This window comes from Octopus bimaculoides, chromosome 9 (genome assembly GCF_001194135.2).
Source record: "Octopus bimaculoides isolate UCB-OBI-ISO-001 chromosome 9, ASM119413v2, whole genome shotgun sequence".
NCBI lineage: Eukaryota > Metazoa > Mollusca > Cephalopoda > Octopoda > Octopodidae > Octopus > Octopus bimaculoides.
The window spans coordinates 85,779,503-85,789,501 of record NC_068989.1 but is presented as its reverse complement, the minus strand read 5'-3'; the positions used below and the strand labels follow the sequence as shown (position 1 = coordinate 85,789,501).

Genomic DNA, 9,999 nt, shown 5'->3' with positions numbered 1-9,999 from the left:
GGCACCACCTTTAGTCGAGTAAATCGACCCCAGGATTTATTCTTTGTAAGCCTAGTACCTATTCTATTGGTTTCTTTTGCCGAACCGCTAAGTTATGGGGACGTAAACACACCACCATCGGTTGTCAAGCGATGTTGGGGGACAAATACAGACACACACACACACACATATGTATGATGGGCTTCTTTCAGTTTCCATCTATCAAATCCACTCACGAGGCTTTGGTGGGCCCGAGGCTATAGTGGAAGACACTTGCCCAAGGTGCCATGCAGTGGAACTGAAACCAGAACCATGAGATTCGTAAGCAAGCTACTTACCAAACAGCCACTCCTGCACTAATTGTAAAGAAGTACCACTGCCATGCAAACTGGGTCGTTTGTTTACAATCTTCCATGTTGATATAACCAGCCAATTTTTTTGCTTGTGTTTGAAAAACTGGGGAAAATTACATTGTTTAGAAACAGATGAAGGTAGGGGACTGGAAGATCATATGGCCGTAGAAAATCTGCCTCAACAAATTTTGTTCGATCCATACAAGCATGCAGAAGTGGACATTAAGTCATGATGATGTTGACAATCAGCCCTACACACACATACACACAAGCATACAAGCACACTCAGATGTGAAGTTACATAAGTGACTCAAGGACCCAGAGTTTTATGAATTGTACTTATCTAACTAAATTGTAAGTCCACTTAAAAAATACTTTCTGTCTTCCTATATGTATGTATGTGTGTGTGTGTGTAAGATGATCTTAATATGTCTCCAAGCAGTGGAAATGGGTGAAACATCAAATATCTCATATTCACAGCTGTATATTTAAAGTAGTTGTGTTTTACAGATTTATTGATGCAATCTTAAACATGGTTGGTTTTCTTTTTTAAGGGTCATAAAATATTGATTTATGACACAGGCTCAGAGGAAGAATAGCTTATTATATTGACCCCCAGATATTCGTATTGAACAGTTTTACAGCTCCAGAAGGATAAAAAAGCACAGTTGGGCTTGGAGGGAATTGAACTCAGGAAAGAGATGTAACCAAATATTGTAAAAGCAACCCACCACTATTAAAATATTACAGTCCTAAACAGTTTCGCAACAGTTGTTAGCACTTTGGGATATTTATTCTGATGCGTTGTAGTGCACCTGAACACTATACAATGTTGTTGACACTCCGTCGCTTACGACGTCGAGGGTTCCAGTTGATTCAATCAATGGAACAGCCTGCTTGTGAAATTAACTTGCAAGTGGCTGAGCACTCCACAGACACGTGTGCCCTTAACGTAGTTCTTGGGGAGATTCAGCGTGACACAATGTGACAAGGCTGACCCTTTGAATTACAGGCACAACAGAAACAGGAAGTAAGAGTGAGAGAAAGTTATGGTGAAAGAGTACAGCAGGGTTCGCCACCATCCCCTGCCGGAGCCATGTGGAGCTTTAGGTGTTTTCGCTCAATAAACACTCACAACACCCGGTCTGGGAATCGAAACTGCGATCCTATGACCACGAGTCCGCTGCCCTAACCACTGGGCCATTACGCTTCCACTGTATACAATAAGTTCATTCTATTATCTTATATAATAAGTTCATTATTGTATTATTAGAAGAGGCAAAGTCATGAGGAAACAACCCATCTTTGGGCTAGAATTTAAAGTGTGTTGATGAATGACAAGTTGATGGCTTCCTATAGGACATGGTTTTAGTCTTTCATATATGTTCACACTGCACTATCTTAGGTGTAGGAACAGCACTCCAATAAAAGTCCAATATAAGCTTTGTAAGAGAGTCAACAACTGTTTGGAACTGAGGTATATTCTGACTTTGAAGAGGACTGCTTGACTTTACGATTGAGTTTTTACTATGTCGTTGTTGTCATTATCGTCATCATCATCATCATCACTACTACCACCACCACCATCATTATTATTATCATCATGATGGCATGGGTGAAGTATATGACCACTACTATGAGAGGAGTATCAGTAATTGTAAGTTATTTCTAGCAATGTTTACTTCTCTTCTTTTGTCCTCTAATCTCAAAATGCAGAAATTCAAAAGTTGATCTTTGGTTTTGTTTGCAGAAAAATCTCTTTAGCATTTGATCAGTCAATTTAAGATTAAAGTAACACAAAATCTTGCTACCCCACATACTCTTCCTATTAATGGTAAAAAAAAAAACTCTGCTTCAAGCCTACTGGCTGATGTGGCCAGAGCTTATCCAGAATTTCAAGGTGTATACTACTACTACTTCTACTACTACTGTCACAAACACTAGAAAAGGTGTGAGTCTCTATGTAGTTAATTTACTTGCTAGAATTTGTAGTCAAATTTCCTTCAGATTACACCTTTTGTCTTAACAGAAAGACACATTAGATATGATGTACTCCCAGATACACATTGTCAAAATAAAAATATAAAAAAAGACACAATGTTCGTATCTGGAACATCATCTGAATAAGAAAAAGTAATGCTTTTGTGGATTGCACATAGTCAAGTCATTTGACTACCTATGCTCCATGGGTCTGCTCCATTGGAATTGCTTGGGGCTAAAAAAAAAACAACAACTACAGCAACCAGAAAAGGTAACTCTGTTAATGAAGCAGACTAATGTTGTAGGTAGATTCCTTTGTTAGACAAAGGACTCTGCATACAACATTAGCCATTGTTTTGTGACCTGGCACATGTCTGTCTTCAGTTCATACTTCCAGTCCAGTTTTGGTTGATACAGACCATCTGTAATCTATCTTGATTATATCATTGTTTTCACAAAGTTAATAGATAACAGGGTTGGAATTTGTAACTGTAACCCAGAAGGACCATCGATTGTTTTATATGTATTTAGAAAATGTTTTAGTTGAATTTATCTGTTGTTGGCCCTCTTTGAATAGACCTGTGAGCAAAGGTGTTCTGACCTTGACACATCTACTCCATTTCCAACAAAAGTGTACCCCAGACTACATTAACCATGAGTTGCTTTTCTTTGATATGGCTTAAAGGAGATTTAACTGTTATTTATAGCAGGTCAAGCAGTCGCATAAAGACTTCTTTGTTGGCTCACTAAATGTGTCGATTGAATATGGAAGCAGACTTATGGTCACCAGCATTTCAGTTATAACCATCCTTTTTTTATATGTAGAGACTACAGAGCTCTACATTATTTGATGTATCTTTTTGTTTTTCAATTTTAAAGCTAAATTTAAGGGAGATTTAGTTGCTATCTCTTGCAGTTTAAGCAACAAAGTAGAGGTTCCATTGTTGACATATGAAAGCTTGATCTATCAACTATGTCCATATTATACATCAGTGGTTCTCAACCAGTTTTTACCTATGGACCCCTTTGAATCCCATTTTATTCAGGTGGACCCTCACAGCCATTGGATGTTTAAAGAATCTTGTTATATTTTTATGATTAAATATTATTAGGAATTGCATAAAATAAATTGTTAAATTATTTTGTGTATTGTAGAAGTACAACCAATTTATTGCACATAAATTTTGAACAACAGTCTTATACGGACCCCAAGGCTCATATGGATCCTTGGTGGAGAACCACTGCTATACATGAAGAAATATTCATTAGTTCAGCCAGATTCAAAAACATAAGTTCCCTATTTATATTTTCTATTAACAAGCTGGAGTTCTTTTAATAATTTTTATTTTAATTCTTCATTTCTTTATTTGCTATTATTGTTTATCCCCAAGTTGGTTCTGACTGTGCAAACCTAAACAAAGATGTTAAAACCGTGCCCATCCCATTTTTATTTCAGAAATATTGGACTCTACACAATATTATCAGAGGTGATCTTTTTGAAAAATGATAGGGAATAAGTTTGAAAGAGATTTGATTGCCATTTCTAGCAGGTTGCATAACCACATAGAAGTTCCCTTGTTGTTTAACCCAGGGTCAATTCTGGTTGAGCAGACCTATGATCAAAGATATTGCAACTGTGATCCTTATTCCTCTGTGTATTACAGTCTATGGAATCAAATATTTTGCAGTTTTGTAAAACATTCAGCATTGCTATATATATAATCCAAGAAAGTTAGAGGTTGTGAATCCAACCCACTAAGGGATAATATCTATTCAATATACTGCCGGAAGGATACCCAATTACTATTACACTAGTGTTTTTACCAAGTGCAATAAATGGGTCCGGGTAAAAGGAAATTTTACCCTTAATTTATATAGCAATAAGAAAATGGAGGGGAATATGTGGTACTCATCAACTTCAGATATCCCCTCCATTTTCTTATTGCTCTATATATATATATATATATATATATATATATATATATATATATATATATATATATATATATATATATGTATAAGGATTGTTCAGTGATGGTCTAAAGCAGCAGGATGTGGATTTGTAATGAAGACAAGAATTATAATGTTGGTGTGGCATGAAATGAAGTAGAGTGACATTTTGCATAGAGCCATTTATTGGAGAAGGTAATGGGGATTACAAGAACTTGACCATGTTGCAAAATATGGACAGTTTGTGTGTCTAGAATAACATAGTGTGTGTGTGTGTGGTTATTCACACCACACTTTGAATTGTTTGAAATACATACCACTGAAAGAATGTGTGTTGGTATATGTTTGTGTGTTTGTTGTTATTTACATTGTACATCATAGTTGAATTGCTTAAAACACATACCATTACAAGAATGTGTGTGTGTGTGATTATTCACATTATACTTCACAGTAAAATGCTGCAAGAATGTGTATGTGTGTGTGTGTGTGTGTTCAGGCACCACCAAGATTCAAGGGAAACCTATTTAGTAATATTGAGTCAGTCGGCTAAAGACTCTTATTTTTTCCACCACTCCTTCTTTTACAAAGAGGGGGCATTGTGCCAAGTGAAAAGAGAGAATCAATACTGCAGTGTGAGAATAGCAAGCAGTGAAGTTCCCCCACACCAGTTAACTGAGTCCACGACCCACTTTTCATTCTCATATGAAGCCATTTCACTCCACTTCATGATTGCCCTTGAGAAAGGGACACACGTCACACACTCCCATTACCTCCCCCTATCACTCCCTCTCCTATTTCTCTCTCTCTCAATAAATCCGGGGTTTTGTGCCGTCTGTGTAAGCGATCGATATTATTGCTGTGTTAAAGGCAAGCTGGTCTAAATGTTTATAACACTATACACTTTGATGTCTGACGCACACTCACACGCAGGCACACATGTGTGAGCATGCACACACGCACGCACTTCTATATTCAAATCCCGCCGGGGTCAGCTCTGCCTTTGAATCCTGTGTAGTCGATAAATAAATATTATTATTAATCTAATGTGGTCGATTCAATTGACTGTATGTACTCTCCATCACTTGCAAAATTTGGCCCTATGCCGAACAACAACAGAAACAACAATAAATCAATATCGTTACTTTAATCCTCTGGTGCGTGCAGTGATGTGGCAGTAATCGATTCTGTGTTCGGATTCCGATTCGAAGTTTCAATGCCTTCGATTCGGTTATGCTACTAATAATCTCGGAAAAGGCAGGAGCATTATAAAATCTATCTGTCTGTCCCGTAAAAATAACATAAACTACATATTTAATAAACCTTTATATTTAAATAAAATGAAAATATATAAAGTTATCTCCCTTGAATTTCAACTCCGTTTAGAATCAATAAGTCCACTTTGGAAATAGTTACTCCTCTTACAGTCACACGCCAATTCATATATTCTGTGTACAGTCACTCATTTACTTTCTTCTCTCCACGTTTCTGTATTTTGTTTTCTAAATTATTCTGTTGGCTGTAACTTTACTGACGGCGAAGTCGACAACGTTATTGATCTCCCATTACGGTGATTGGTTTCGATTAATTTTTTTTTTTTTTTTTTTTTTTTTTTTTTACTAAACGATTATATATAGTCATGTGTGGGTTCAAATCCTAGCAACATCATTGTAATCTGCCAGATATTTTATCGATCATATTGGGAAAAAAATGAAGAAACATAACCAAAGACATGAAGGTATATTTTGAAATTTACTAATTTCCCCCTCTTTTTATGCATATATATTTACTTATAGTAGATTCCAGTCAAGTTTAATTTACGCGCACGCGAACACAAATGTATATATGAATGAATGAGAAGTGCAATATTTGTTTATTGATTTTTTTTTTTCATAATTTATTCTAAAGCAAAAATCCAGGGGTCGATAAGACAAGCACCAATATTGCACTGGGGTTGGTTGATTCAATCGACTCGGTATTCCTCTCCACCTTACGAAAATTGGCCTAGTGCCTAAGAAAGAAATTACATGTCTGTGTGTCTGTGACTCATGTCTTTGTTCTGATCTCTGTGTGCTGTTGTTGTTGTTGTTGCTGCTGCTGATGGTGCTGCTGTAGTTATCTCCCCTGTCTGTCCTCCGTGTTTGTTGAAGTTAGAAACATCTCGGCCTTTAAATAATGGCTCGACATTCTCAGAGATCCCAAGGGAACTTTATTCAAATTACAAATGTACAAAGCTACTTTATTCTCTTATATGTCGGCTGAATTTTAAAAAAGCACAATACCAAAACCAAAAGAAAAACAGCTTCATCTATTCACGCCTCTTTATCTCACTTCAGCATCCATTCATGTTCTTTCTGTAAGTATTTCATTGTTTTATTTACATGACACATTCTCTCTCTCTCTCTCTCTTTCCCACTCCCCCTCTCTCTTTCTCCCGCTCTCTGTCTTTCTCTCTTTTTTCTTCTCTCTCTCTCATCAAGCCCGGTGTCTACCTTTTGTTCGTTCAAATGTCAGATTTTTTCTCACCCTTAACACTGTTATTTTGTGTCATTATCACCATCGGATTTTTTATTATTTCGTTAAACCAATGTGGAAGCCCTTACTAACCTCGGGCTTTCTCGCGCACTAATAATGTAAGGGATTTCTTATTAAATCTAATGACTTCTACAGGAGAGGTCTATGATATCTGTAACTCTGTCGATTTGGGACAAGCGTAAAAATGTCCACAGATCGGTTGGTCAACGAAGATATTAATCGTAATAGTGGTACTGGTGCGGACACAGTAATTATGTAGAAACTGGGGTAGTGAGAGAAATATAAAGGGAAAATATGAGTAAAGCAAAAAAAAAAACACGTTTTTTTTTTTTTTAGTTTAAGACAAGGTCATTTTTCTGAGGTTGGAGGTGTTGAGTCAGTTGTTTCGACCTTATATTTTATAGACCTCTCGCTTTCTTTTTTTCTAATTTCCGACAGAAGTCGATCTTGGCTGAATTTGAACTTAAAACCGCGAAGCTAGATAGAAATACTATAAACAATTCTAAGAGGCGATTTACTATCTCAGATATTTTCAATAATGATTTTTTAAATTTTGACCGGGGGACAAAGAAAGGGAAAATATGTGATTGCATGCATCTTTGTTTTTGAAATTTGTGTCGTTGTTGTTGTTATTATTATTATTATTATTATTATTGTTATTGATAATAATAAACTCCCTTGTAATTGCTAGAATTATTATTAAATTATTTAACACAAACAAGAAAAAATCTTATATTTGTCCAGATGCATCTAAATTTCAGAAACATTTCATTTCAGATTGTACCCACCCACCTGAAATTAGTTTTCTTTTTTTATATCACCGGGTCAATATTTCGCGGCTTCCGACTTAAGGCTTGCCAAACCTTCTGCTAGAGATTTTGTTTTTGAAAGAGAACAATAATCGGTTTTTATGCTATGTATTTATTGATTGATTCAGTCGCATCAGATCACACAACATAGCCAAAATGGCTGCATAATAGCCGGGTTATGTTACCCATATCGATTCTGTCTTGGATAATGATGCCTATTGATTTCTACCACTTAAAAATCTGTTTTATTCGAACAGATATATATATATATATATGGTTTAAACTCAGGTGGTTATTACATTCCTCTGTAGCTTTGGCCGCATATTGGTGAAAGTGTTCCTTTATTTGGTTATACAAACGCGCACACACACAATAGCCAATTCCTCATGGGGCCGTCTGTTTATTAGCCCCAGGTCAGCCTTGATTCAACAAACTTCTGAGCAGAAGTATTCTGGCCAATACCACCGGATCTATATTACAGCTATGATGTATCTAGTATCACGTTATCCAATATAGATAGATATCTTGGTTTTTAAGACGGTATGACGTTATTTATGGGAAATTTGGCTTCTGTTTGTAGAAGGCCGGCCGACCAGGTAGAGACTGCCGTATATGCTGGAGGATCTTAGATCTATAGAGTAGAGCAAAGATAAAATTACCCTGAAGACAAGGAATAGATCTACAGTTTAAACTGGTGAGCTGGTCACGCATATATTTCTGAGTTGCATTTATTTGGCAAATGCCTTGATCTAGGACCAAATATTGAAAATGAAATATCAAAATAGTGTCGTTTTAGCTGTTTGTGTGTATGGATATATGTGTATAGATGTATGTGTGTATGTCTTCTATGAAAACGTGTTCGCCCATGGGAAACAGGTAAGAACTGGCAACAAGAAGAGAATTGGGCTGTAGAAATTATACCTCAATGAATTCTATCTGACCCATGCAAGCACAGAAAAGTGAGCATTAAAAAATATAATGACATATGTATGTTTGTGTGTGTGTGTTTTAAATATAATGATATATGTGTGTTACATCTCTCTCTCTCTCTCTCTCTATCTCTGTCTCTATCTATCTATAGATAGATAGATAGATACACACATATATCAATGTGTGTGTGTGTATATACAATGTGTATGCATATATATATATATATATATATATATATATATATATATATATATATATATATATATGTATATGTATATATGTATGTATGTATATTTAATGATTTTTGTTTGCTACAGTGGTGTTTGATGAGAAGGGCATTACAAGGACAGGTTATGATTTGTGGGAGTGGGGTACATGAAAAAGATGTGGGGGAGAGTTGGAATAAAAAGTATATATAGTGTACAAAATGTGAACACACGTATGATGCAGTCCTCCTGATACAGAAGACCCTCCAGCTATGGTCAGTCAAGGAACCATCCAGATCCACAGTCAAACTGACCACTAAGACCTCAAACCATAACTAAAATGTTGTTCTCCAATCTATAGGTACATACTTAGAGAATAGTTCCATTCACATTGATTGTGCTTACTTCAGTCACCTGTCTTTTAACCAAGTGAAATGTGGAAAAGTCAATGAAAGCATTTGTCCTCAGTCCTCTCTTTATCCACCACACAACCTCTTTCACCATTAGACAGAGGGAACACTGCTTGCTTTGTCTTATAAAAAAAACAGGTGGTGTGGCAATCCTCATGACAGACTTAGCCAGTAGCCGGATTTGTTCTATATGCAATGACAGCTGTTTGACATAACTCCACATACATTAATATATATGTGTGTATACTTATGTATATATATGTTTGTGTGTGTTCCCGAGCGTCCAATAACACTATCCGTATCACGTCCTCACTTTTTTTGTTATTGTTTGTTGTGTTTTTTTGAAACTATATATATATAATTCGTGTGTGTGTGCATATAAATTTATGTATAACATCAAATGCTTAAAGCTAATTTAATTAGTGATCTGACGGTTGCAGGTTCAAACTCCCTCTGCAGTCGTACATTCTCTTTTAGGTGCGGGCACGACTGTATGGTTAATAAACACACTTTGCAACCACATGGTCTCAGGTTCAGTCCCACTGCACAGCACTATGGGCAAGTGTCTTCTACTATAGCTCTGGGCTGACCAATGCCTTAAACTAATTTAGCCGACAGAAACTGTGTGGAAACCTGTGTGTGTGTTTCTTTGTGACTGTATTTGTTTCTGCTACTGCTTGGCAACCAGTGTTGGTTTATTTATGTTCCCATAACTTAGTGCTACTGTAGAAAAGAGTGATAGAATAAGTACCTTACCTAAAAATAAGTAAAATTCTTCAAGGCAGCCCAAGCACGACTGCTCTGCAGTTCAATATATATACATATATATATATATATATATATATATATA

At 36.1% G+C, this 9,999-nt stretch overlaps 1 protein-coding gene across 3 annotated transcripts in view; it reads left to right on the top strand.

The window, feature by feature from the left end:
• LOC106869665 (zinc finger protein 883) overlaps positions 1-9,999 on the top strand; it is a 34,636-nt gene that overhangs the window by 7,163 nt on the left and 17,474 nt on the right. The window contains exon 1 of one of the 3 annotated variants that reach the window (XM_014915505.2): positions 5,670-5,997. The exons of 1 other annotated variant lie outside the window; for it this stretch is intronic. The gene's annotated coding sequence lies outside the window, so the exon portion shown is untranslated. Of the gene's footprint in view, positions 1-5,669; positions 5,998-6,318; positions 6,616-9,999 lie in introns of those variants that run through there. One more of the 3 variants, XM_014915487.2, reaches the window with a different exon arrangement.